General features: G+C 44.3%; 1 protein-coding gene and 1 pseudogene across 2 annotated transcripts in view; one reads left to right on the plus strand and one right to left on the minus strand.

The window, feature by feature from the left end:
* The window catches only part of Znrf3 (zinc and ring finger 3), a 156,995-nt gene that overhangs the window by 26,265 nt on the left and 103,673 nt on the right, over positions 1 to 27,057 (plus strand). The window lies entirely within an intron of this gene.
* LOC122097167 lies at positions 14,990 to 15,498 on the minus strand (annotated as a pseudogene).

Consider the following 27,057-nt stretch of genomic DNA (forward strand, 5'->3'; position numbering starts at 1 on the left):
CAGTCTTAACTCATTGTTGTTGCCTGTTGAGAAACTTGTTTGTGAGTAGGCAGCAGCTAGCTTGAAGCCAATAGCTTTTTTTAAAAAATAATTTTTTATTGAGATTAAGGATTACATTTCACAAATTTTACAGTATTGTAGGAGAGTGATACCACAAACATGTATTAAAGTCACAAACACATTTTAACCTCACAACAAAGTCAATAATAACTTTTAAGTCTGGACCTTCCTAGCAGTCTCATGATGAACTTGTTTATCAGCCCAACAGTGGACAACTCTTCCTTTTAAACCAGGATGGTTTTCAGAAAAAAATCATCAAACCAAAACTTACCCTTGCAGGTATAGAGTGATTATGTAAATCAGGCATGTATGCTTATATTCCTAAAAATGTAGTTCAACCCAGAGACAAAAATACCTTCCTTTAGCTTATATACTTTCCTCATGTATGCAATGAGTTTGATGACATCTGACTTGTATCTGGGAACCTCAGTTTTTCCATTAGACCTTGGCTATCAAAGACAGAAAAGAAAGTGAAGCAATAGAATTTTTTCTTCTCCTGTGAATGTAATCTGTCCCAATATCATTATGGTCTGCCTTGTTGTACTTCTGGATACGAAAGTGAGGAAGTGGGGCTGGGAAGTGGCTCAGTGGTAGAGTGCTTGCCTTGCATGCACTTGGTTCGTTTCCTCAGCACCACATATAAACAGAAAAGGCTGGAAGTGGCGCTGTGGCTCAAGTGGTAGAGCACTAGCCTTGAGCTGAAGAGCTCAGCGACAGCGCCTAGGCCTAGAGTTCAAACCCCATGACTTACCAAAAGAAAAAGAAAGCAAGGAAGTCTGCAGTAGACTTCAGTGTGGTGGATGTGTCTGGCCTCACTTTGCTCCTTTGAGCTTCAGCTCTCTAGTTCTCTTTTCTTGGAGAGAGTTGATGGATGTCTGGCTTGCTGTTTTCTAAATAGTGCTCACAGAATCAATACTGGCCTCCTCTATATGTTGGGGTGGGTGGGGTTTATAGGCCAGTGGGAAAGACAAGTGTGTTCCTGATGTTATGGCATGGTCTATGTGCTACGTTCATGGGGCTCAGAGAGAGCCTCTAGCCAGATTATTAATTAATGAATTAAATTTTGGTCATTATGAGGCTCAAACTCAGGGCCTGGGCACTATTCAGAGCTTTTTTTTTTTTTTTGTCGTCAGTGGTAGGCTTGAACTCTGGGCCTGGGCGCTGTCCCTGAGCTCTTCAGCTCAAGGACAGTGCTCTACCACTTGAGCCACAGCGCCATTTCTGTTTTTTCTGGTGGTTAATTTGGAGATAAGAGTCTCACAGATGTTCCTGCCTGGGCTGGCTTTGAACCACAATCCTCAGATCTCAGTTTCCTGAGTAGCTAGGATTACAAGCATGAGCCACCAGTGCTTGGCTATCCCAGAGCTTCTTTGCTTAAGGCTAGTACTCTGCCACTTTGAGCCATTGTGGTACTTCAAGTTTCCTGGTGGTTTATTGGAAACAAGAATCTCACAGGGACTTTCCTGCCCATGCTGGCTTTGAATAGTGATCCTTAGATCTGTCTCTTGAGTAGCTAAGATGAGGTAACCAGCACCCAGATGATGATGATGATGATGATGATGATTTTGTTGTTGTTGTTTTTGTTGGTAATGGGGCCTGAACTGGCCTGGGCACTGTTCCTCAGCTCTTCAGATCAAGGCTAGCGCTCTACCATTTGAGCTACAGCACCACTTTCTGGCCTTTTTTGTTTATTTGGTGCTAAGGGCCTCATGCATGCAAGGCAAGCACTCTACCACTAAGCCATCTTCTCAGCCCAATGGTGATGATTTTTGTGTGTGCCAATACTGGGGCTTGAACTCAAGGCCTGGGTACTTTTTCACTTAAGGCTAGTGCTCTGTCACTTAAGAAACCATAGTTCTACTTATGACGCTTTGCTGGTCAATTGGAGATAAGAATCTTTCAGACTTTCCTGCCTAGGCTGTCTTGGAACTGTGATCCTCATATCTCAACCTCTGGAGTAGCTAGGATTACAGGAGTGAGCCATAGGTGCTTGGTTTCAGCCAGGTTTTTTTTTTTTTTTTGTCGGTCATGGGGCTTGAACTCTGGGCTTGGGTGCTGTCCCTGCACTCTTCAGCTCAAGGCGAGAGTGCATTACTGCTTGAGCCACAGCACCACTTCCGGTTTTCTGAGTGGTTTATAGGAGATAAGAGTCTCACGGACTTTCCTGCCAGGACTTTCCTGCACGGGCTGGCGTTGAACTGAGATCCTCAGATCTCAGCCTCCTGAGTAGCTAGGATTACAGGTGTGAATCACTGGCGCCCGGCTCAGCCAGGTTCTTAAGGAAGAGCAGTGCTTGGGCTTGTTGTCAGGAAGTAGGTTTTTTTTTTTTTTTTTTTTTTTGAGGGGATGCTAAAATTCAGGCTAATTGGTCTCCAATGAGGGTTCGCCTAGTTTATATTGACCCAGAGGCCATGTGGCATGAAATGTGCGCCTGGAAGAGAGGGGAGAAGGAAGGCTGATCTGTAGTACTGAAGTGGATCTGAAGGGAGCCCCCTTCTCATATCTGTAAATGGGAGGTATGAAGCCTTGGTTAAGATTTCTGCGGGGAATAGAAGGATCTGTAGCAGAGTCTCAGAACAGTGGGAGAATGAGGAGTAGCACCCTAACTGGGGAGATAGGTGGGTAGGGGATGAGTTTCAGAGGGTGAATACAGAAGATAGCTTGAATGTTATGGCAAGGTATTTGCCTTTTATTCTGGAGGCTAGTGGGTCTCTCAGCCAGAATACAGATGGCATCTGTATGCATGGCTAGATTTTTGATGACACAACCTCCCTACTGCCCCCTGTTCTTCCGTAGCAGTTTTCAGTAATCACTGTGTAGTAGCTGTCTGGGGGCTGTTCCCCAGCAATCAGTCACTCCTCTCTCAATAATAGTCTGGAATGTCAAGGAGTAGGTGAAGTTCTAGTGACAGCCTCAACTTCATTTTATTAAAGATAAATAAATTACATGCCTTTCATGTTATTAGTAACAAATTGTTTTCTACCCATCCACTCAACCATTCATGACACTTGGGGAAAAAATAGCTATTATGGTATTTGCCTTAGGAAAACCTTTTTCTTTTTCCTAAAGTTTTTGAAAAAAAAAATTTATCTGGGGGAACAATTTGTTAGCTTCCTTCTTACCCATCAGTTTGAGCAGACTGTTGATTGGCCCAGGCTTCCACAGGGAGACTGTGAGTGTGGCCTGTGAGCCAGGATTAAGCAATAGGGTGATAGGCTGGTGTGGACATTTTTCTGGTTATTGACAGGCCTTACTGTGGCTTCTCCCCAATGATGAGGAATATATTTTTCTAAATCTAGCCAGAGAGCCAAATGAGCCACACTGGGATAAACTCTGTTTGTTTACAAATTATGTAAGAGAAGGGCCCAGCCATCAAATTCTTCCAGCCAGAATTCCTATCCCTCTTCAAAGTTGTAATCAAACTAAACAAACACTTTCCACAGGAACTTACTCCCGCTGGAGAAACGGGAGCAGATGCTCCTGGGAGGCCTTCGGCAACTTTGGAATGTTTAAAGTAGAAATATGTAACCAAGGTGAAGTTCCAGAAACATCGCTTGGTCTAGCCAGAAACAAAGCACGTGTCAGCTATTTTATTTAGGGCAAGAGGTGTAGAATGAATCGGGCTAGTCCAGACAGAAGTTTCTTTAAAATGTTTAATTTTGGGTTTTCATCTTTCTAGCTTCTCTTTTTTTTTTTTTTTTTTTGGGTCTGGTCCTGAGGCCTGAACTCTGGGCCTGGGCGCTGTCCCTCAGCTCTTCAGCTCAAGGTGAGCGCTCTACCACTTGAGCCACAGCACCACTTCCGGCTTTTTTCTTATGTGGTGCTGAGGAATCGAACCCAGGGCCTCAGGCATGCAAGGCAAGCGCTGTACCACTGAGCCACCTTCCCAGCCCCTTTCTAGCTTCTCTTACTCTTCTCATAGCATCAGCATCTTGTGACCTTTCTTCCATCTGCTTAGCCTTTTTTAGCTTGATCCCTATCTCTTATCTTTAGCCATACTGAATTACAGCTGGGGATCGAGGAGCCCTCTTCTTAAAGCACCCAGTGATTACTTCTGTGTTCCTGGAAAGATATCAACTCAGAGGAAGGACACAGGCTCCTCTACCTTTGTTAGTATCCAAATAAGACTGAGCGGTGCTGTTCCTTACTTTCTGGGTTAGGCAAAGACCTTTTAGGCTCAATGATACAGTTTTCTAGCTTTTACTATTTTAGCTCTTTATTGAGTGGTTATGTGTGTGTATATATATATATGTATGTATGAATGTATGAATGTATGATGGTTGTGGAGCTTGAACTCAGGGCCTGGGCACTGTCCCTCAACTTTATTGCTAGCACTCTATCGTTTTGAGCCACAGTACCACTTCTACTTCTCTGGTAGTTAATTGGAGATGAGTCTCATAGACTTTCCTGCCCCGGCTGGCTTTGAACTGTGACCCTCAGATCTGTCTCCTGAGTAGCTAGGATTACAGGGATGAGCCACCAGCTCTCAGCTTGCTTGCTTGCTTGCTTGATTTATTTAATTTATTTATTTGTCATAGGACTTGTACTCTGGATCTGGGCACTGTCCCTCAACTCTTCTGCTCAAGGCTAGTACTCTATCACTTGAGCCACAGCACTACTTCTTGTTTTCTGGTGGTTAATTGGAGATAAGAGTCTCATGTACTTTCTTTCCTGCCTGGACTGTCTTTGAACTGTGAACCTCAGATCTCAGCCTCCTGAGTAGCTAGGATTACAGGCGTGAGCCACCAATGCCCAGCTGATTTATTTTTGATTTGGGAATATTTGTGAATTTTTAGGATTCCAGGCACATCTGTATTAGAATAGACTTCAGCCTTCTAAAGCCATATGCAGACTTCTCTGGACTGAATGTTCTTGAGATAAGCTTTTCTGAAGCTGTTGTGTAAAGAGCACTAGTTCTGCAGAATCTTCCATTGTGAAAGGGTTCCATGGTGGAATGGAACTTTGAGAAATGCTATTCAGCATATTCCCTCTTAGAGATTTGTTCTGTATGGTAGTGAATATCTGGCTGTTTTCCTTCTTTCTTTCTTTCTTTTTCTTTCTTTCTTTCCTTCTTCCCTCCTTCCCTCCCCCCCTTCTCTCTTTCTTTCTTTTTTTTTTTTTGTCGGTCGTGGGGCCTGAACTCAGCCTGGGTGCTGTCCCTCAGCTCTTCAGCTCAAGGTTAGTGCTCTACCACTTGAGCCACAGCGTCACTTCTGGCTTTTTCTGCTTATGTGGTTCTGAGGAATCGAACCCAGGGCCTCATGCATGCGAGGCAAGCGCTCCACCACTGAGCCTCCTTCCCAGCTCCTATCTGGTTGTTTTTAAGAAATCCTCTGAAGAGAAATCTTTTATTTAATTTGACCTGACATTTCCCAAATATACTTAGTCACAGAACTTCTTTTTCTCAAAGGACCATGGGGGAGGGGAGGTTGTTCTCTGAGTACTAGTATTAGGATGGTTTAGGTGTGCTTGTTCAGTTGGTGCCCCACTGAAATAATGAATGAGGTAGGCTGAGACCGTGTTAGTGTCACTCTCAAGGGCCTTGGTATAATCGCAACCCAGCATGGCCCTGGACATATTTCAGGACTAGTCTTTCATATCAGCTCAGCAGATTGGTGGTTTTCTCTGGGAGTGATGGGGAGTTGTAGTATAAAAGAACCAAGAAACAGTACCTCTCAGTGAGGAATTTAATTTCTACTGGGATAGGAAGAGTCACGAGAGGCAAACAGTACATTAGTTTGTGCAAGGAATTTTGAATAATCCCAGTGGGGATCCCCAACTCAAATAGTCTTTCCTGTGGCATTTGGGGACATTCAGGGGGGCATAGGAAGCAGGAGGCAATCTTGATTGTGATGTGATTTAGCAAGCCATTTTCTAGTTGCATAAAAGGCATGGTAAGCCCTCCAGAAGGAGATTGCTCTTCTGGAAGAAGACTGACTGATCTTCAGGTCTCCCTCTGCTGGTTTAACATTTTGCATTTGAAATAGCTATGCTCCCTAATATTTCCAACTTGGCCTGCCTTAATGAACGTACATGAGAGCTGATTCTAGTTGTTGGTAGGAAGAGTATATGACATGAGCTTGGCTGAAATATTCTCCCCTCTGAGATGTGAAGAGGAAATTTTGAGATGAGTTTAAGTGACCTACCTTTGGGCAATATTTCATGGAGTGTTGGCTTAAGGCTTTTTATAAAAACTTAACTTTGGGGTTGGCCTACCTGATGTGTATCATTCATTGGCAGTTGAGTCCCTTTTGAATTCAGTCTCAGTAGCTTCTCATGAAGCCCTGAGCCTGCTCTTGCACTAAGGGTGCAGCTTAGCTTCTCTTCCGTGTATCACCTCCTCCCAGCACTGAAGAGGCCTTTCTCTTTTTTTGCAGAGCTGATTGTTAGAAAATTCTTCCTGACACCCAACCTAGCTTCTTGGTTTCATTGATGCCTTCTAGTATATCAGTGTCTTGGGCCTGCCACAGCAAATTACTACACACTAGGTATCTTAGAAGAAAGTTTTTTTCTCACAATAGTAGAAGCTAGAAGTCTGTAGTGGTGATGGCAGGATTCATTTCTTCTCAGCTCTCTTGCTATGTCTTATAATAGGTATTCGAATATGTTTCCGCTGTCTGTAGCTGTGCCCAAATTTCTGCCTGTAAGGAAAGCAGTCATATAACATATGAGGACTGCTTTTAAACTAATTGTCTCTTTATGATCCCATTCTTCCCCACAAAGAGTCACATGCTGAGGGTACTGGGCCTGGTTAGGACTTAAACATACACATGTTTGAGAGATGTAACTCAACTCATAACACACAGCCACTAAAGCATGATAGCCCTTCAGATATTTGAAGGGGTGATAATCCCCCCTCCCCCCCCATCAGTGGGACCAATAAAATTGTTTTCCCTTTGCTGAATACTCCTAGATCTTTCTGTTCTTCATAGGAGATGATTTTGAGAGGTCCTTTGTCATCTTGAACTGGAAGCCTTGCTTCAGCTAGGGAAGGACAAAGTGGCATGCATACCTTGGATTGCTTGTGATGTAACAGAGTTCACTCGTATGGTCTGCCCCAGCAGTTTTGGGGGGGGGGGGGAGGGAGGGGAATGGTTAAAACTAGCCTGCAAAGCTTCGGTAGCAGCTATCATCTTCAATTTTGCCTGAATGTGTGTGACCACTGACACATGCCTATACATACACATGTGTACACGTGCACATACCACACACACTTTCCTGTAGTCACTAGATGGAGGGTGACACTTGGGAGTTCCTTTCTTTGAAGATTATTTGACTACACCACCCAGGATTTCCATATTGTAGTGTTCAGTCCCCAGGGCCCTGGCCCCACACAGCTGTTAGGCCCCCTCTGTTCTGCAGGGACTACAGCATTAAAAACACCAACTATTTATAGCATACTTTGCACTGTCTGTAAATTATAGGCTGCCCTTGCCAGTGGGATGAAGAGAACACTCATCTGCTGCTGCTTGCTCTGTGATTGCCTCCAAGCACCAGCCAGGTGGCAGAGGCCAGGCCCCACCTGAGTGCTGTAAAGAGCACCACAGCCTGCTGGGATGCCATGGGGTTTCCAGTTAGAGTCCATGTTCCTTGTGGCAGAGTGTTTGGGGATTTTCAAAAGGTCCCAAGGTATGTGTGCTCTCGAGAGAAGACCAGGCTGATTTCATTGCCAAATTCCGGGGGGCTTTGCTTTCAGCACTAGACACAGAAGTTCCAGACAAGTCACGGGTGAGCTGAGGGGGTGGGCGGGGTGGGATGGGGGAATCCTGAGCCACGCCCATTTAATCTTTTCTGGAAGAGCTCTCCAACTTTCTCTTTCCCCTCCCTCTCTTCTCCTTCCCTTCCTCTCCCCAATCCCTTTCCTCCCTTCCTCTTCCCTTTTGCTTTCTCCTCTCCTTTCATGCCAATACTAAGGCTTGAACTCAGGGCCTCTCTTGCTTAGCTCTTTTTGTTGTTGGATGTGGGGCTTGAACTTAGGGGTCTAGTCACTGTCCTTGACCTTTTTCACTCAAGGCTAACACTCTAACACTTCAAGCCACAGCACCACTTCCAGTGTTCTGGTGGTTAGTTGGAGATAAGAGTCTCACAGACTGGCCGGCTTTGAAACTTGTTCTTCAGATCTCAGCCTCCTGAGTAGGCATGAGCCACCAGAGCCCAAACTTGTTCTTCAGATCTCAGCCTCCTGAGTAGGCATGAGCCACCAGAGCCCAGCTTTGCTTAGGTGTGTGTGTGTGTGTGTGTGTGTTGCGCGCGCGCATGCATGAGTGTGTGTGCATGTGTGCGTGCACGTGCCAGTGCCAGTCCTGGGGCTTGAATTCAGGGCCTGGACACTGTCCCTAAGCTTCTTTTGCTCAAGGCTAGCAATCTACCACTTGAGCCACAGCACCATTTCTGGCCTTTTCTGTTTATGTGGTGCTAAGGAATCGAACCCAGGGCTTCCTGCATGCTAGGCAAGCATTCTGCCACTAAGCCACATTCCCAGCCCTTGCTTAGCTTCTTTTTGTTCAAGGCTGGTACTCTATTACTTAAACTACACCTCTACGTCTGGCTTTCTGGTGGTTAATTCGAGATAAGAGTCTCACAGAACATTCATTCTAAATTTGGCAAGATATAATCTGTAGGGTAATGGATTTTTAAGAGTATGTAAAAGCTTTTAGAAAGGCCCAGTAGGGTCTAGGGTCTTCTTCTTCCTTTAGCTGAGAAGAATTCTTTTGACTGGCTTGGCAAGGACCTTGGGAGGAAGAACCCCCTTCCTGGGACATTATTTAGAAAGGGTCTTGCTGGAATGCTACTGAAGCCATATGCTCTCCTACCTGCCATCCTAAGTTGGGCATTTGGGGGCAGGTTTTGTCCCATAGCTTTTGAGCTGTTTAGTTCTTTGCACAGTTTAGGGAAGGCTGGGGCAGTGAACAAGGCCTGTGCTGTTGTTAGCTGGAGTTTCCACTGAAGTGCTAACTGCTGGATTCTTTGACCCTCCAGCCTATAAGGTTATTCATAACTAGTTGTTTGCGGGCTGTGGGTAGAGGTACGGAGGCTCTACCTTTCTGTAGTGCTTTAAGAGCTTGGTGTAGTCTTAAAGGATAGGACTGGTAAAACCTTGAGGACTCATGCCTGACTCTCCACGACCTTGTTCTCTTACCCTTGCCCTGCTAGGCCAGTGGCCCTTTCAGGGTTAACTTCTCTGCTTTGGAAGCAGCTGGCCAGTTTACACTCCTCCCTGGGCTGTACAAAAATACTTCCTTTGAAGTGTTAGGAGAAGCGGTGAAGGGTAAAACCTGGTGAAGAATAAAATCTGGAGTGGGGCTTGAGTGCACGTCTCTTCAGGAGTGTGCTGTGAACTGAAGCCCCCAGCCTTCATTACAACCTACCAGCTGTGTGTTTCTCACAGTTTTATACAGCTTTGAGCTGCATTGTAGCTCTCTTTCTCTCTCTACTCTCCCCCCTCCCCCCCCCCCCCTCTTGTCTTCTTTGAGAATAAGAGAGATAGAAAATGCGGCCACCATGTGTGCCCATGCTGGTGGCAGGAATCCCTTTGAAGGCTCTTCTCCTTGAAGGCTCGTGTCATCCTCAGTTCATCTGTCTGTCTGTCTCAGTAGGGGTGGTATCCTGGAGTAAATGTGAAGTCCTGAGGTGGCCAGCCCTGTTCTTGCTCTCTTTTGGGGTAGGAAAGCTGCCACCGATCCTATCTCCGTTTCAAGTCAAAGCCTCTCATAGTCCAGATGAACACTGGGCACAAAGTCAGGAGTCTTGACCTCTCTTCCCTTGGCGTCTCTGTGGGTAAAAGTGGGGCTGTCACAGGGTGTTGTAAGGCTGCATGGAAATACTGGGTTGGGGGCACCTTGAGAAAGCACAAGACACTTTCTAATATAGGCCCTGCTCTGGAGCAGAAATGGCATTTAAGCTAAAGGGCCAAAGAGAAGAATGCCAGAGCAGAAATGAGACGGAACAAGGCTTGAATGTCTTCTTAATCCTTGAGTATTTGCAGCCGAGGAGGGTTGGGCGAGTGGGGAGGAGAGGCAGCTGTTGTATTCTGGAAAGGAATGCCAACCTGCTTTTCCCCACAGATGGGGCCACACAAGTTCCTTGTCAACTAGGGCTTGCACCCTCTTCTCTGGGAAATGCCTTCATATGGACTTTTTTTTACATCCTGCACGACTTCCTATCTCTTAAACAAGGGACTAGGTCTACAGATTTAAAATAATGCCATGTGGCTAACATTTATCGCTGACTTACAAGAAGCATTATGTTAAGCATCCAGCATGAATGATCTCATTTATTCCATAGCCCTGTGCTGTTAACTGTTTTTGTCTCCACTTTTTTTCTTTTTCTTTTTTTCTTTGTCAGTTCTGGGGCTTGAGCTTAGGTCCTGGGTGCTGTCCCTGAGCTCTTTTTTCTCAAAGCTAGCATTTTACCACTTTGAGACACAGCACCATTTCCAGTTTTTGGTGGTTAATTGGAGATAAGAATCTCACAGACTTTCCTGTGTGGGTTGGCTTTAAACCATGATCCTCAGATCTCAGCCTCCTAAGTGGCTAGGATTACAAGCATGTGACATCAGCACCTGGCTTTCCCCTTTCCCCCCATTTTATAAACAGGTTAGAAGTGACTTGGTTCACCTAGTGTTCTTGTACCTAATATGCACATGTGAAAATACACGACTTTACATTCTTTACCCCCCCACCCCCCACCCGTTTGGTTGTGGGGCTTGAACTCTGGGCCTGGCCGCTGTCCCTCAGCTCTTCAGCTCAAGGCTACTGTTCTACCACTTGAGCCACAGCACAATTCTGATTTTCTGGTGGTTTATTGGAGCTAAGAGTCTCACAGACTTTCCTGCCTGAGCTGGCTTTGAACCATCATTCTTAGAGCTCAGCCTCCTGAGTAGCTAGGATTACAGGTGTGAGCCATTGGCATCTGGCTTAGTCTTAAAACTTTTGTGCCTCTGCCTCAAGAATGTTGGAATAACATGGGCTGGGAAGGGAAGGTGTCTCAGTGGTAGAGTGCTTGTCTTACCTACATGAGGCCCTGGGTTCGATTCCTCAGCACCACATAAACCGAAAAAAACCCAAAAAACAAACTGGAAATGGCGCTGTGGCTCAAGTGGTAGAGTGCTAGTCTTGAGCTGAAGAGCTCAGGGACAGCGCCCAGGCCCAGAGTGAGTTCAGGCCCCATGACTGGAAAAAAAAAGAATGTTGGAATTACAGGTGTATACCACTAAACCAGACCCTTTACTCTATTTTTTGCCTATCATGGGTCTTGAACTCAGGGCCTAAGCACTGTCCCTGTACTTTTTTGTTCAAGACTAGTGATCTGCCATTGAACTACAGCCCCACTTCCAGCTTTTTGGTGGTTTATTGGAGGTAAGAGTCTAACAGACTTTCCTGCGTGGGCTGGCTTCAAATAGCAATATTCAGGTTTTAGCCTCTTGAGTAGTTTAGGATTGTAGGCGTGAGCAATTGGTGCTTGGTTCAGACCCTTTACTCTTTTTTTTGGCCAGTCCTGGGGCTTGAATGCTGAGCTTGGGCCCATCTCTGAGCTCCTTTTGCTCAAGGGTAATGCTTTTTTTACTACTTGAGCCACAGTGCCACATCCATTTTTTCTTTTTAAAGTACTTTGTTGGATATAAGAGTTGACTTTCCTGCTCAGGCAGGCTTTGAACCATAATCCTCAGATCTCAGCCTCTTGAGTAGCTAGGATTATAGGTATGAGCCACCTGTACCTGGCAGACTCTTTAATATTAATGGCTATATTATAGTCAGTAGTAGAAAGTGAGATTTAATTCTGTTCCTCAAATCTGGTTAGAAGCTGTTAGGGAAACAGCCCTTAAAAAGTGATCCTGTTTCGGGCCAGGTGCTGGTGGCTCACACCTGTAATCCTACCTACTCTGGAGGCTGAGATCTGAGGTCATGGTTCAAAGCCCGTATGGGAAGAAAAGTCTGTGAACTCTTATCTCCAATTAACCACCAGAAAACCGGAAATGGTGCTGTGGCTCAAGTGGTAGAGCAGTAGCCTTGAGCTGAAGAGCTGAGGGACAGTGCCCAGGCCCAGAGTTCAAGCCCCATGACCAACCAAAAAAAAAGTTCCTGTTTCAGGAACACTGAACTCCGTTCACTTAGGTACTTTGACCCAGTCAACTTTTATTGATCAGTTATATTTGAATAAACATAACTGCTCTCTTGCCTTGTGGTTTCTGGGGGAAAAAAAAACACATTTTTTTTTTTTTTTTTTTTAATGAACAAGTCTTTCTTGTTGATTTTATGACATGAGAGCTTTTTCCCCTCTCTCCTTGGAAAGTAGGGACAATGGTGGGTCTGTAACTGAGGTTTTCTTACAGTTGAAGATAATGGTGTTGTGAATGGACAGGTAACCTGCACCTGAATGAATCCTTAAGGTGTAGGTTTTGGTTTTTGCTCAGTCTAGAGCCAGAGTTGGACTTCCTTCAAGGGACTTGAGATTCTGTCCTGTACCTTCCTTAGCTCTCACAGAAAGAAACTGAGGCCTGGGAAATTTTGGAGAGATTTGCCTTCATTCGCAAGCTCACTGGGCCAGACCCTGGGCCAGGCTGGCAGGTTCCCAGCCCACTGGCCACATGCCTCTCCTTTTCACCTGAATTTCAAACAGGAGGGAAGATGAAAGGAATAGAAATGACAAGTCAGAGGAGTAGGAGGGCTCTCATTTGCAAACAGTTTCTTTTGATCTTCACCCCTTTGTTTTTTTTTTTTTTTTAAGCCACACACAAAACCACAACTGGTAGCCTGAGCACACGCTTCCTCTGGTTCATCGAGGGGCAGTTATTTCTCTTTTAAGCAGAAAGCCCCCAGTCCCTAGTGGTCTATTTTACTTAGGGCTCCACGCCCCCTCTCCCCTTCTGGTGCTCGGCTGCCAGATGTCATGCTCTTCTCAAATCTTTCCCAGCTCTTTACTGCTTGTAGGACTGGTCTAAACCCTGTCTTGCTATAATAGTCTAAATCCCTTAGCATTTTGCTCCCAGTCTGTCTTTGCAATGTGGTATCCTGTAGAACCTGCTCTCTAGGCTAGTGGCTCCTCTGCACAAGCTTTGGTCTTCACATCTTTGTCTGCATTCTGCTGTCTTTGAGGCTGCCACCCCCTGGAAGTTCTCCTGGACCATTGCAGCACCCGATTGTCCTGCTGCTTCTGAACTTGAAACAACCTTGTCTTACCACTTATTTAACATTTAATTATATATTATTTTGTGTTGTTTAATTTATAGGTATGTTATCTTCTCAACTAGAATGTAAGCTCATTGAGGTCCAGGGCATGCCTTTTGGACTGACTACATTGTCATTCACCCTCAGCACTTCTGGATGCTTTGCCAGGATCAGAGATGGTTACTCAGAATGAAAAACTTCATAAATTTCTGAAACTGAAAAGGGAGTGAAATGTTTGAGTAGAGATTTTCACAGGGTATGTGCGGCTCCAGAACTAATATGTTAAGTTGGGGCTACTTGAATGGATAAATGAATTTGAGTTTGTATAAATTGTATGTGTGCCGGGCGCTGGTGGCTCATGCTTGTACTCCTAGGTACTCAGGAGGCTGAGATCTCAGGATCTCGATTCAAAGCCATCCTGGGCAGGAAAAGTCTGTGAGACTCTTATCTCCAATAAACCATTCAGAAAACCGGAAGTGGCACTGGGGCTTAAGTGGTAGAGCACTTGCCTTGAGTTGAAGAGCTGAGGGACAGGGCCCAGTCCCAGAGTTCAAACCTGCCACTGACCAAAAAAAAAAAAAATTGTATGTGTGATTTTAATGGTAAATTATTGACAGTTGGTTTTTTTAGACCTAGAATCATTCAAGATAAAAGCAATGAAATGCATGTGATTTTAAATTTGCTGTTGATATTTATCATCCTAATTGCCCTTTTACTTTTAGATTTTTATATTGTTGTTGTTCTTGTGTGTGTGTGCTGGTCATGGAGCTTAAACTTAAGAGTATGGGCACTGTTCCTGAGCTTTTTTGCTCAAGGCTAGTGCTCTACTGTTTGAACCACAACTCTAGTTGTGGTTGTCTGGCTTGGAACCTTGCTCTTCAGTTCTCTGCCTTCTGAGTATCTAGGGTGACAGATATGAGCCACTGGCACCTGGCCTACTTTTTATTTATTTATTTATTTTTGGTCATTCGTGGGGCTTGAACTCTGGGCCTGGGCACTGTCCCTCAGCTCTTCAGCTCAAGGCAAGTGCTCTACCACTTGAGCCACAGTGCTACTTCCAGTTTTCTGGTGGTTTATTGGAGATAAGAGTCTCACAGACTTTCTTGCCCAGGCTAGCTTTGAACCATGATGTTCAGATCTCAGCCTCCTGAGTAGCTAGGATTACAGGTGTGAGCCACTAGGTCCTGGCTTGGCCTACTTTTTAAACTCTTTCCTCTAGTTTATTTCCTCTCTCTCTCTCTCTCTTTCTTTCTCTCTCTCTCTTTCTTTCTCTCTTTCTTTCTCTTTCTTTCTTTCTCTCTTTCTTTCTCTCTTTCTTTCTTTCTCTCTTTCTCTCTTTCTTTCTTTCTTTCTTTCTTTCTTTCTTTCTTTCTTTCTTTCTTTCTTTCTTTCTTTCTTTCTTTCTTTCTTTCTTTCTGTCTTTCTGTCTTTCGTTCTTTCATTCTTTCTTTCTTTCTATTTCTTGTCAGTTGAGGGGCTTGAACTCAGGGCTTTGGCCCTGTCTCTTAGCTTTTTTGCTCAGGCTAGCATTCTACCACTTTGAGCCACAGTGCTACTTTTGGGTTTTAGGTAATTCATTGGAGATAAAAGTCTCCTGGCCTTTCCCACCTGGGCTGACTTTGAACCACGGTCCTCAGAGCTCAGCCTCCTGAGTAGTTAGGAGTATGGGTGTGAGTCACCAGTGCCAAGCACCTAGTTTATTTCTTGATTTCCTTTTAACACAGTTTCAATTATGCTTTTTTCTTTCTTTTTTTTTTTTATTGAAACAATGATTTTATTGCTTGAGTACAGACAAATTTATGCCACTAGGGCAGAGGCTGTGGACAATTCATATTTCCAATTAGGGGGGAGGACCCTCTTGGTCTTGTAATATCGAGCCAATCGATGAATTCGGCTTTCTATCAGAATCAGACGGAATTTAGCATCTTTATCCTTTCTATTCCTCTCAAGATGCTTTCGGACAGCAACTGCTTTCTTAATTAAATGGTAGAGATCCTCAGGAAGATCAGGAGCAAGTCCTTTGGATTTGAGGATTCTCAAGATTTAATTGCCTGTCACAAAACGTACTTGTGCAACGCCATGCGAGTCCCTCAGGATCACACCGATTTGTGAGGGCGTCAGGCCCTTCTTGGCGAGTTTGTAAATCTGTTCCTTCACGTCTTCAGATGTCAACTTCAGCCAGGTGGGGACGCTGCGGCGATAGGGCAGAGCCGACTGGGACAAGCCCTTCCCGGGAGCGTGCATGCGACCCATGATGGCGGCTGTCTAGCAGCAAAAAGAGGAATTATGCTTTTCTCTTAAAAAAATAGTTTATATTAGTTATACCTGGGGATTCCATTACCTTTTCACATTTTTCACTGTATTCTAGTCAATCTCAACTTCTCTCATATTTCCTATTCTCTCCCCAACTCCCCGCATTCCTGACTTGTTTTATTGTTCTTTTTTTTGACTTGTTCTATTTTGATAGTATTCAATCTCCTTCATCCTCCTGGCCAGCCCAACCCTATCCCGTTAGTACTTACCTATTAACAGAATCTATTTTTTTCCAACCATTCCATTGATGGTCAGTAGCTTCCATTGAGTTTCTTTATGCTGCCTTCATGTATACTTATAATGTATTACAAACTTATTACCCTCTTTTTTCCTTCTCTTCTCCTCCTCCTAGACTCTTAGTTTGATTCATGTTCTATGTTCACTATATGGATATAGGTATGTATGTGTGTGTGTATATACCCATGTACATATTCATGAGTATATATGTCTTTTAGTTCTAGCTTCCACATATGAATGAAAACGTGATACTTTTTTTTAGTGTGTGTGTGCCAGTCCTGGGGCTTAAAATCATGATGTGGATACTGTCTCTGAGCTTTTGTGCTTAAAGTCTAGTGCTCTACCAGTTGAGCCACAGTTCCCTTCTACCTTCTTGTTGGTTAATTGGAGATAAGTCTCATGGTCCTTCCTGCTCAAGCTTACTTTGAATCCTTATCTTCAGATCTCAGCTTTCTTTTTCTTTCTTTCTTTTTTTTTGGGGGGGTCCGGTCGTGGGACCTGAACTCTGGGCCTGGGTGCTGTCCCTCAGCTCTTCAGCTCAAGGCTAGCGCTCTACCACTTGAGCCACAGCGCCACTTCCAGCTTTTTTCCTTTTGCTTATGTGGTACTGAGGAATCAAACCCAGGGCCTCAGGCATGCAAGGCAAGCACTCTACCACTGAGCCACCTTCTCAGCCCTGAGATCTCAGCTTTCTGAGTAACTGGGATTATAGGCAAGAGCCACTGGTGCCTGGCTTAATGCCTTTTTTAAATTTATTTTTATTTTTTAATTTTTTTTTTACTTTGTCTTGTCTTGATCAATATGATGTCCTCATTACATCTATTTTTTCTGCAAATGACATGGTTTCATTTTTCTTTATGTCTTTATAATAATCCACAGTATATGTATACCATATCTTTTTTATCCATTCATCTGTTGCTAGATACTTCAGCTGATTCTATCATTTGGCTGTTGTGAACAGCACTGCAATAAACATAGTTATGTAGTTGTCTTTCCAGTATACTGATTTACTCTCCTTTGGGTATATGATGCCCAGTAGTATTGTGGTATGGTAGGTCTTAAGGAAGATCTACTTTTAGTCTTTTGAGGGACCTCCATACTAATTTCCACAGTGGCTATACTAGTTTACATTCCCATCAACATTATATGAGGAATACTTTTTCCTGGCATCCTCTCCAACAATGTTAAAATCATACTCTCTCTCTCTCTCTCTCTCTCTCTCTCTCTCTCTCTCTCTCTCTGTTTATGGGTCTTGGGGCTTGAACTCTGAGCCTTGGCGCTGTCCCTCAGTTCTTAGCTCTTCAGCTCAAGGCTGAAGGCTCTGTCACTTGAGCCACAGCACCACTTCTGGTTTTCTAGTGGTTTATTGGAGATAGGAGCCTCATGGACTTTCCTGCCGGGCCTGACTTTGAACCGTGATCCTCCAATCTCAGTCTCCTGAGTAGCTAGGATTACAGGCATGAGCCACCAGTGCCCAGCATACTTTTCTCTTAAATATCAGGAACAATGACTCAACTCTGTAATTCTTAGCTACTTGGGAGGTGGAGATTGGGGGGGAATCACAGTTTGAAGTTAGCCTGGACAAAAAACGTTTGCAAGACTCCATCTCAGCCAATGGCTGGGCATAGTGGTGTGTACCTGTCATCCTAGCTATGTGGAAAGCACAATGGCTGGGTGTGGTTGATGCATACCCATCATACTAGTGATGCAGGAAAGCACAAATAAAAATGCAGTTTAGGAAGGCCCAGGAATAAATAGAAACACTATCTCAATAATCCCCCAACACAGGGCTGGGAAGATAGCTCAGTGGTAGAGTGCTTGCCTTGCTTGCATAGGCCCTGGGTTTGATTCCTCAGCACCACATAAGCAGAAAAAGCCAGAAGTGGTGATATGGCTCAAGTAGTAGAGTGCTAGCCTTGAGCTGAAGAGCTGAGGGACAGCGCCCAGGCCCAGAGTTCAGGCTCCACAACCCACTCCCCCCCCACCCAAAAAAAAAAAAAACCCAACACAAACAGGGCTGGTAAAATGGTTCAAGTGGCAGAAGGCCACCTAGTAAGCCAGAAGCCCTGAGTTCAAACGTAACTTCCAAAAAAAAAAAAATCGTAATCATTTTTAGCTATTAGATTATTTTTAAAAGCCCTTAAGTTTAGGTTGGCTTTTTTTTTTTTTTTTTTTTTTTTCCTGGTCCTGGGGCTTGAACTCAGGGCCTAGTGCCTGTCCTTGAGCCTCTTTGTGCTCAAGGGTAGTTCTCTACCACTTGAGCCACAGTGCCACTTCTGGCTTTTTTGAGTAGTTTTTTTACTGGGGACTTTTCTGCCTGGGTTGGCTTTGAACTGCCATCTTTTGATCTCAGCTTCCTGAGTAGCTAGTATTTCAGGCCTGAGCTTCCAGTGCCTGTCTGTCCCTGAGCTCTTTAGCTCAAAGCTAGTGCTCTGCTGCTATGAGATCCAGCCCTATTTCCAGTTTTCTGGTTGTTAATTGGAGATAAGGTCTCACGGACTTTCTTGTCTTGGCTGGATCCTCAGATCTCAGCTTCCTGAATAGCTAGGATTATAGGTGTGAGCCATGAACACCCAACCACTGGAATTTTTAAATTTGAGTTTCCAAAGGTGGATCCGCCTGTATGGGAAAAACTTGTTTTCCCTTCTCCATTCCCCTCCCAGTCCCTCATCTGCCTTCTGGCCTTGTGTGTATTAAATTCTGGCCTGGAACACACCTTGCAGTCCTGGCCCACATCCCTTTTCCAGTTAACTCTTTCCCAGTTAACTCTTCTTTTTTTTTGGGTCGGTCATGGGGCTTGAACTCTGGTCCTGGGCATTGTCCCTCAGCTCTTCAGCTCAAGGTGAGCACTCTACCACTTGAGCCACAGCACCACTTCCAGTTTTCTGGTGGTTTATTGGAATTAAGAGTCTCACAGACCTTCTTGCCCAGGCTGGCTTTAAACTGCAATCCTCAGATCTCAGCCTCCTGAGTAGCTAGGATTACAGGTGTGAGCCACTGGTGCCCTGTTCAGTTAACTCTTTTGTACTCAATCTGTTGCATTTTCAGCTGTGGCTGGAATCATGCCTGTATCCCCTTTTCCTTTCGGCCCTGCCTCCTTTTTCCTTGAGTTAAAAGTATAGCAGAAGAGGTGCAAATGATGCAGGCTCTGCATGAATGGTTCCCCACATTCAGTTGCTCTCCAAGTGCCTATAGCTACAGGAGGAAAGTTGTTGGGTGAAGAACCTAGACAGCTCACTCCAGGGCTGTTTTATCATCTGATTTCCACAAGTAATGGATCTTGAAAGTTCTCATATTTCTGCCTGGTTCTGGTGTTTTTTAGAGAGATGGATTCTGTTTCCCAAAAGTGAAGAGCCAACATGGGGTGACACTAATGCCACTTCCTAACCCCCACAGGGACTGTGTGGCAGAAGTATAGTTTGTAGGCTAAGTCCTCTTTTTTTCTTCTTTGACAGCTCTGGGGACTCAGTAGAAAAGTCAGATGGGATTTACGCTCACTGTCATCCAGTCTTTTTTTTGGCCAGTCCTGGAGCTTGAACTCAGGGCCTGTACACTGTCTCTGAGCTTCTTTTGCTCAAGGCTAACACTCTACCACTTGTGCCACAGCACCATTTCCGGCCTTTTCTGTTTATGTGGTACTGAGGAATCTACCACTAAGCCACATTCCCAGCCCATCATCCAGTCTTAAATGGCCTTTTCCATCTTAGATTCAAAGTCTGTGAGGAAGGTGGTGTGACTGCGTTGGTTTATAATCCTTACACTTAGGAGGATGAGCTGGAACATGGGGAATTTTTTTTTTTTTGGTCGTGGGGCTTGAACTCTGGGCTTGGGCGCTGTCCCTGTGCTCTTCAGTTCAAGGCAAGCGCTCTACCGCTTGAGCCACAGCGCCACTTCCGTTTTTTTTAGTGGTTTATTGGAGATAAGAGTCTCACAGACTTTCCTTTGATCCGTGATTCTCAGATCTCAGCCTCTTGAGTAGCTAGGATTATAGGCATGAGCCATCAGCGCCTGGCTTTTTTTTTTTGGTCCAGTGTGGGGCCTAAACTCTGGACCTGGGTGCTGTCCCTCAGCTCTTCAGCTCAAGGCTAGCGCTCTACCACTTGAGCCACAGTGCCACTTCCAGCTTTTTTCTTTTTGCTTATGTGGTGCTGAGGAATCGAACCCAGGGCCTCATGCATGCAAGGCAAGTGTTCTACCACTGAGCCACCTTCCCAGCCTGAACATGGGGGATTTGAGGACAAGACTGGACTACATAGTAATATCCTGCCTAAAAGAGACAATAATGAATAAAAATACCAAAAAGTTAGAGGTCAGTTTCTTTTTCAAGCTGTTATAGACAATATGTATTTGTAGTCAGACAGAAGGGACTAATACATGGTGTACAATGTGTCTCCCCCCTACACACACATACCATTACTATCCAGTAATGTTATCAAGCCTGGCCATCCTTTTCTTATCTATACCCCCATCCCTGTCTTATTTTGAAGAAAAACCAGCACTCTCATTTTTCCTGTATATTTCAATATCTCCAAAAGATACAAGATGCTTAAAAGAATTCAATTTCAAGGCTAGCACAGTAGGTTAGTGATGCCTCTCTCTCCCCCCCCCCCCTGTGCCTTTGGGTGCCCCCAGGCCTCAACCAGGCTGCGGACTAGTTCCTGGTTGGAGCCTCAGCCATTGGGGATGGAATTGAGAGGCCCAGGCTCTGCACTGGCCCTGTACTGAGATCTCCCATCCCAAGTGGGCGCCGAGATGGTATCAGCTTTGCCCTGGGCGGGAACCACAAGATCAAAGGGCCGAGCACTGGAGCGCTTCAAAGCTGCCAGAGCAAGCCCGGATTGATGCTGAGAATGAGAGCGAATGAGAGCGCTCTGCTGATGTAATCATAGCCTGTGAGACAGGTTCTACACTTTTTTTTTTTTTTTTAATTTAAACAAAGACACCCCTTGTTTGTTTAGTGAGGTGAAGCGTGTGCTGCAGAGGGCTCACGGCATCTGGAGGGCTCCACTCTGTCTTGGTGGGTCTATGATAGGGCCAGGATGCTGAGTGGCTAGAGTTTTCAGGTGGACTTTCAGAGTTTTAATAAAAGGTTCTGTTTCTATTAAAGAGTAGGTTTGTTTTGTCAGGTTTGTTCCCAAGTGACATCCTTGAGATTTTCTTTTTTCTTTTTCCTTTTTTTTTTGGGTCTAGTCATGAGGCCTGAACTCTGGGCCTGGGCGCTGTCCCTCAGCTCTTCAGCTCAAGGCTAGTGCTCTACCACTTGAGCCACAGCCCTACTTCTGGCTAGGAATCGAACCCAGGGCCTCATACATGCAAGGCAAGCGCTCTACCACTGCCACCTTCCCAGCCCATCCTTGAGATTTTCAAGGTGGCATCCTGGTGGAAGAAGCAGGCCTTAGAATAGAAAGCGGAGTGGGAAGTAGAGCTGTGGTTCAAGTGGTAGAGTGTAGCCTTGAGCACAAAGAGGCTCAGGCACAGTGCCCAGGCCCTGAGTTCAAGCCCCATGACTGATTTAAAAAAAAAAAAAAATCTTCCCAAAGAACATAAGTGGTGAGCCAGGTGAAGAGTTAGGTCAAAATAGGGGCAGGCTGTGTGGGCTGCCTCTGATCAGCCTGCCCTGGCTAGATCTGGGAATGAAGCTCATCTGTCTCTCCCTCAGAGGGTGTTAAAATGCTCCATACAAGTTGGCAGGCAGTCATCTGTGGGGATAAGGCCCCCAGAATATGTTGATGTCCCACCTTCCTTTAGCAGTAAATTAGTATACTTGGCATAAGAATCCTACCTATATTCTGTTTCCTTGGTTTAGTAAGTCTTGCTGACAAGTAGACAGCCAGACAAAATAGCCTTCCAAACTGAGCCAACTTGTTGGAAGTTGAATTTCCTTACAAGATCTTCCCCACATCAGAGCTCAGTCAGTGGGTCTGTGGGACCTCTCAATTTTAAATCATGATGATTGAAGTTCACCTCATCATAAGGTACTTAGTCAAACCCAACATGTGTAAAACCAAATTTATTTCCCCAAGCCCATAGCTTCTTCTCTTTTACTCAAGCTATATACTGAAGATCATGGCTCAAAGCCAGCCTGGGCAGACAAGTTTGTGAGACTCACTCTAACCAGCAAAAAATCTGGTCTGGAGGTATATGTAGCTCGAGGTATAGCTGAGCAAGAGTTCAAGGCACTGAGTTCAAGTTCCAGTACCAGCAAAAATTAAAAGATGGTATTGTTCTAGACTACTTGTTCTCAGTGAGGTATAACCTCCTTTAGTTCCATGCTATCTCTGCCCTTGCATGTGATTTCTCCATAAGCTCCTGAAATACAGGTCTGGGTGATTTTTTTTTTTTCTCTTTTTTCAACCATAAACAAGGTTTTCTGCCCCCCCTTTTTTTGGGGGTCTGGTCGTGGGGCCTGAACTCTGGGCCTGGACACTGTCCCTGAGCTCTTCAGCTCAAGGGTAGCGCTCTACCACTTGAGCCACAGCTCTACTTCCGGCTTTTTTCTTTTTTTGCTTATGTGGTGCTGAGGAATCGAACCCAGGGCCTCATGCATGCAAGGCAAGCGCTCTACCACTGAGCCCCAACAAACAAGGTTTTCTACATAACGCACCCGGTCACCCCTGGCAAATATTTTATTATGAAATATTTCTGATGTATAGGAACAGTGAAGGAGTTTTACCATGGACAGCCATATATGTTTATCACCTATATTCTACCACTAACATATTACTATATTTGCTTTATGACATCTATCTAGACATACCTTTAGCACTTGGAATCCAAGCACATATATTTAGCACTTGGTAGCAACTTAGCTGATTTAATGAATGTGACAGTTTTTGAGGGCCACTTTTTAATTGTTTTTACCACTTTTCAGTAGAGATCTCATTCAGCTTGGGAATAGCCCTGGAGATCTTGATATTCTGTATTCTAGCCCTCAGGGGAGAACCCAGAAATTGGAAAGAGTGAAGACCACTTGGGCATGGAGTTTGGCTGTGGATATCTTGTTGTACTTACATGACTTGTGACTTCCTTTCCCCCACAGAGCAGTTCTGTTTCCGCTTTCAGAAATTGTCCTCTCTTGTTTTGCCTTTTAGTGTTATGACCCTGTGGCCACAGCCATTTAGAGGCTATAGGATTTTGTATTACAAGGGGTGAGAGAGGCAGGTGATTACATTAGGTAGAGTACACTTAGACAGCTGGGTAGAGCTTTTGGTTGGTTTTAAACAAATTGGCTTTGAAAAAAAATGCTCTAAAAATCACTTTTGGTGTCACTATGTTGACAAAGCTGGTCTTGAATTTACAGACCTCCTGTCTCTTGCCTCCTGAAAGCTGGGATTATACTAACAAACCTTTCTCTTTTCTTTTTCTTTTTCTTTTTTTTTTGATGGTCCTGGGGCTTGAACTCAGGGCCTGGGCTCTGCCCTTGAGCTTCTTTTGCTCAAGGCTCAGGCTGTCTTCAAATCAAGATCTTCAGATCTCAACCTCTGGAGTCGCTAGGATTATAAGCATGAGTCAACAGATGCTTGGCTTTTTTTTTTTTTTTTTTTAAGTAAATAGAGGATGTCGTGTTCTTTGAAATACCAGTGTGAACTTGTGCTTTTGATGAGGACTTCATTGGAGTTGGCAAAACCAGCTTATCCTAAAAGTTAACCCTTTCATAGAAAAGCTTTAGTTCTCTATTATGTTAAGTGCACTAAACTAAGCTCAAAAAGCCAAACATTGTGTTTTTTACTCATGTAGAAGAGGTGTCATGATTCAAGTGGTAGACTGCAAGCCTTGAGTAAAAGAAGCTTAGGGACAGTGTCCAGGCCCTGAGTTCAAGCCCCAGGACTGGCACAAAAAAAAAAAAAAAAGAAGAAAGGCTTGGAGGAATGATTATCAGCAGGAGGAAGACTACTAATGAAGAGGGTGGATGAGGGATGAATATGGTCAAAGTAGTTTTTGCATATGTGAAAAAGTTGTTTTAAGAAGGGTGAGCAGGATGGGAGAGAGTAAAGTAAGGTTGATTGGGATTACAATTGTGGAAATCCCAACCTATACTTTCTTCGTACAACTAATGTGTTCAAAAACAAAAACCCAAAGCCTTCAGTTCTCACTTGTATAACTCAAAGGATCCCAGAAAATTTTGACCTCTATTTAGTATTGATATAATAATATGTAGAATGAGTTGTTTTTCAAAATTAAGTCACAATTTGCTGCACATAGACCGACTTCTTATGAACTCTTCTTTTTCTATGCATTGCTTTGATTTGTAGCCCTGTAAAACAAATTGATACTATGTATGAGTGAGGATTTGTGAAGGCTTTTGGAGTAGAAGTAGCACTCACCTTCACTGTTGGCAGGAGGAGAACAGAGTCTGCAGACTTACCTGATTCTTACTTGATATTTTCTCTTTATGGAATGGATAAGCTTCTCCTTTCTTATTTAGCAGTGCATTTCAGTTATAACCTGTGGCTTCCCTGTTTAAGGGCACATATGCCTGTGCATGTGTACATCTTCAGAAGAGTAACTGGACTTTGCAGTGCAGTGGTTTCCCATGGCATGAGTTGGTGGTGGACCTGCAGCTACCCTTGCTGTACTTAATTTATTTTATGGTGGTTCTGGAAGGCAGCTGCACAGCTTTTTAATAATGAAACCAAGGCGGCCATCTCCAGTTTGACTCTGTTTAAAGATCTTTTTTGTGTGTGCAATCTGGACTCATCCAATGACAATTGGGCATTGATGTCTCTCTACCTTCTGTCTTAGTCATTGTGTAACACTTGCCCAGCCCCCTTATTTTAGAGTTTTTAAGCCTATTGAAAAGTTGAATAGGTAGTTTAGTATGTGGCACAATGTTAACAGTGGCTTAATTTAAATTCAAGTGTTGTTTTAATCCCCCCCCCCTCTTTTTTTTTTACTTGTTTTTGCCTGTCTTGGGACTTTAACTTAGGGCCTGGGCACTGTCCCTGAGCTTCTTTTACTCAAGGCTAGCACTCTACCATTTGAGCCACAGTGCCCTTCTGGCCTTTTCTGTTTATGTGATACTGAGGAATCAAATCCAGGGCTTCATGCATGCTAAGCAAGCACTCTACCACTAAGCCACATTCCCAGTCCCTTATTTTTGTTTTTGTTGAAGCTCTTACTATGTAGCCTGGTCTGTCCTCAAATTCAAAGTCCTTCTGTCTCAGCTTTCCAACTTCTGGGCTAACAGGTGTTCACTACTACTCCTGACTACTTTTCCCCCCATAAATCCTTATATTTTGGCTAGGCTATTGGAAACTTGCCAACATCTTGAAATTTTACTGCTTAGTACTCCATATTGGCTAAGACCATGACCATGCTTGTAACTTATGCCATCATCATACTTACGAGCTTGATATATCTAAATTTATGTCTCAGAAATGTCTTTTATAGCTAGCTTTTAAGAACTCAGGGTTTAGGGCTGGGGAGGTGGCTCAGTGATAGAGTGCTTGCCTCGCATGCATGAGGACCTGGGTTTGATCCCTCAGCACCACATAAACAGAAAAAGGTGGAACTGGCACTGTGGCTCAAGTGGTAGAGCTATCAGCTTGAGTTGAAGAGCTAAGGGACAGCACCCAGAGTTCAAGCCCCATGACCAAAAAAAAAGACAGAACTTTTGGGGCTGGGAAGGTGGCTCAGTGGTAGAGCACTTGCCTTGCATGCCTGAGGCCCTGGGTTCGATTCCTCAGCACCACATAAGCAAAAAGAAAAAGCCGGAAGTGGTTCTGTGGCTCAAGTGGTAGAGCGCTAGCCTTGAGCTGAAGAGCTGAGGAACAGCGCCCAAGCCCAGAGTTCAGGCCCCACGACCGAAACCCCATCCCACCCCACCCCCCACCCCCCCCCAAAAAAAGAACTCGGGTTTGAACTGGGAGTGGTGGCACATCTCTATAGTCTTATCTATTTGGGAGGCTGAAATGGGAGGATCACTTGAAGAATTTCTTCAGGAGTTGCAGGGCAGCTTGGGCAACTCAGTGAGAACTTATTCCCCCCCCCCCCCCAAAAAAAAAAGGCAGGGTTCAAACACATGTAATATTAGCTTTTTTTTCTTAATGGTGTTGAGGATTAAACCCAAGGCCTCACCTATGCAAAATAACTTTCATAATGTATTTATATTACATATATGAGCTAATACTAAAATGGTAGCAGGAAGCAAAGCACTACTATCATGCAAATCAAATCAATTTTGCTTTCCCATTTTTTCTGATCCTTAAAAATAAAGCTTTGGCTGGGAATGTAGCTCAGTGGTAGAGTGCTTGCCTAGCATGCATGAAGCCCTGGGTTCGATTCCTCAGTACCACATAAACAGAGCTGGAAGAGGTACTGTGGCTCAAATGGTGGAGTACTAGCCTTGAGCAAAAGAAGCTTAAGGACAATGCCCAGGCATTGAGTTCAAGCCCCAGAACTGACAAACAAACAAACAAAAAAAGCTTTGGATAATTTATTATTACTATTATTATTATTATTATCATCTTGGGGCATGAACTCAGAGCCTGGGCACTGTCCCTATGCTTTTTAACTCAAGGCTAGTGATCTACCACTTTAGCCACAACTCTACTTCTGTCTTTTCAGGGTTAATTGGAGATAAAAATCTAGTGGATTTTCCTGCCCAGGCTGACTTTGAACTGCAATCCTCAGATCTCAATCTCCTGAGTAGTTAGGATTACAGGCATGAGCCACCGGTGCCCAGCTTTTAGTTAATTTTTTTTTTGTTTGTTTGTTTTGCGTCCGGTCTTGGGGCCTGAACTCTGGGCCTGGGCGCTGTCCTTCAGCTCTTCAGCTCAAGGCTAGTGCTTTACCACTTGAGCCACGGCACCACTTCTGGCTTTTTTCTTTTTTCTTATGTGGTGCTGGGAATTGAACCCAGGGCCTCACGCATGCAAGGCAAGCACTCTACCACTGAGCCACCTTCCCAGCCCTTTTAGTTCATTTTTATAAACACCCATGAGATAATTAGAGGTATTGTGGAATGTGAAAGAAAAAGGAACTGACCAAAACTGTTGTGCTATTTTACCACAAAAGCAGAAATTGTGGTCTTTGAAAATCCTTGCTGAGAGATTTGCAGTTTTATTAAGAGTACCAGGAAGCCAGTGGCCTTTGAGTAAATGTTTGGACCCAAAGAGATCAACTCTTCGATTCGTTGGTTCAAAAGCTGAATACTTTTAGTGATGTAAAGAAGAGTGCTGGTAGGGCATAGAAGATTTTTTTCCCCCCATTTTCAAGACCTAGCAGGTCTCTCCATCTCAGTGCTGTTAACATTTACAACTAGAGGTTGTTTTTTTCTTTT

Source organism: Dipodomys spectabilis, unplaced genomic scaffold (assembly GCF_019054845.1).
Source record: "Dipodomys spectabilis isolate Male_0828 unplaced genomic scaffold, ASM1905484v1 ptg000416l, whole genome shotgun sequence".
NCBI lineage: Eukaryota > Metazoa > Chordata > Mammalia > Rodentia > Heteromyidae > Dipodomys > Dipodomys spectabilis.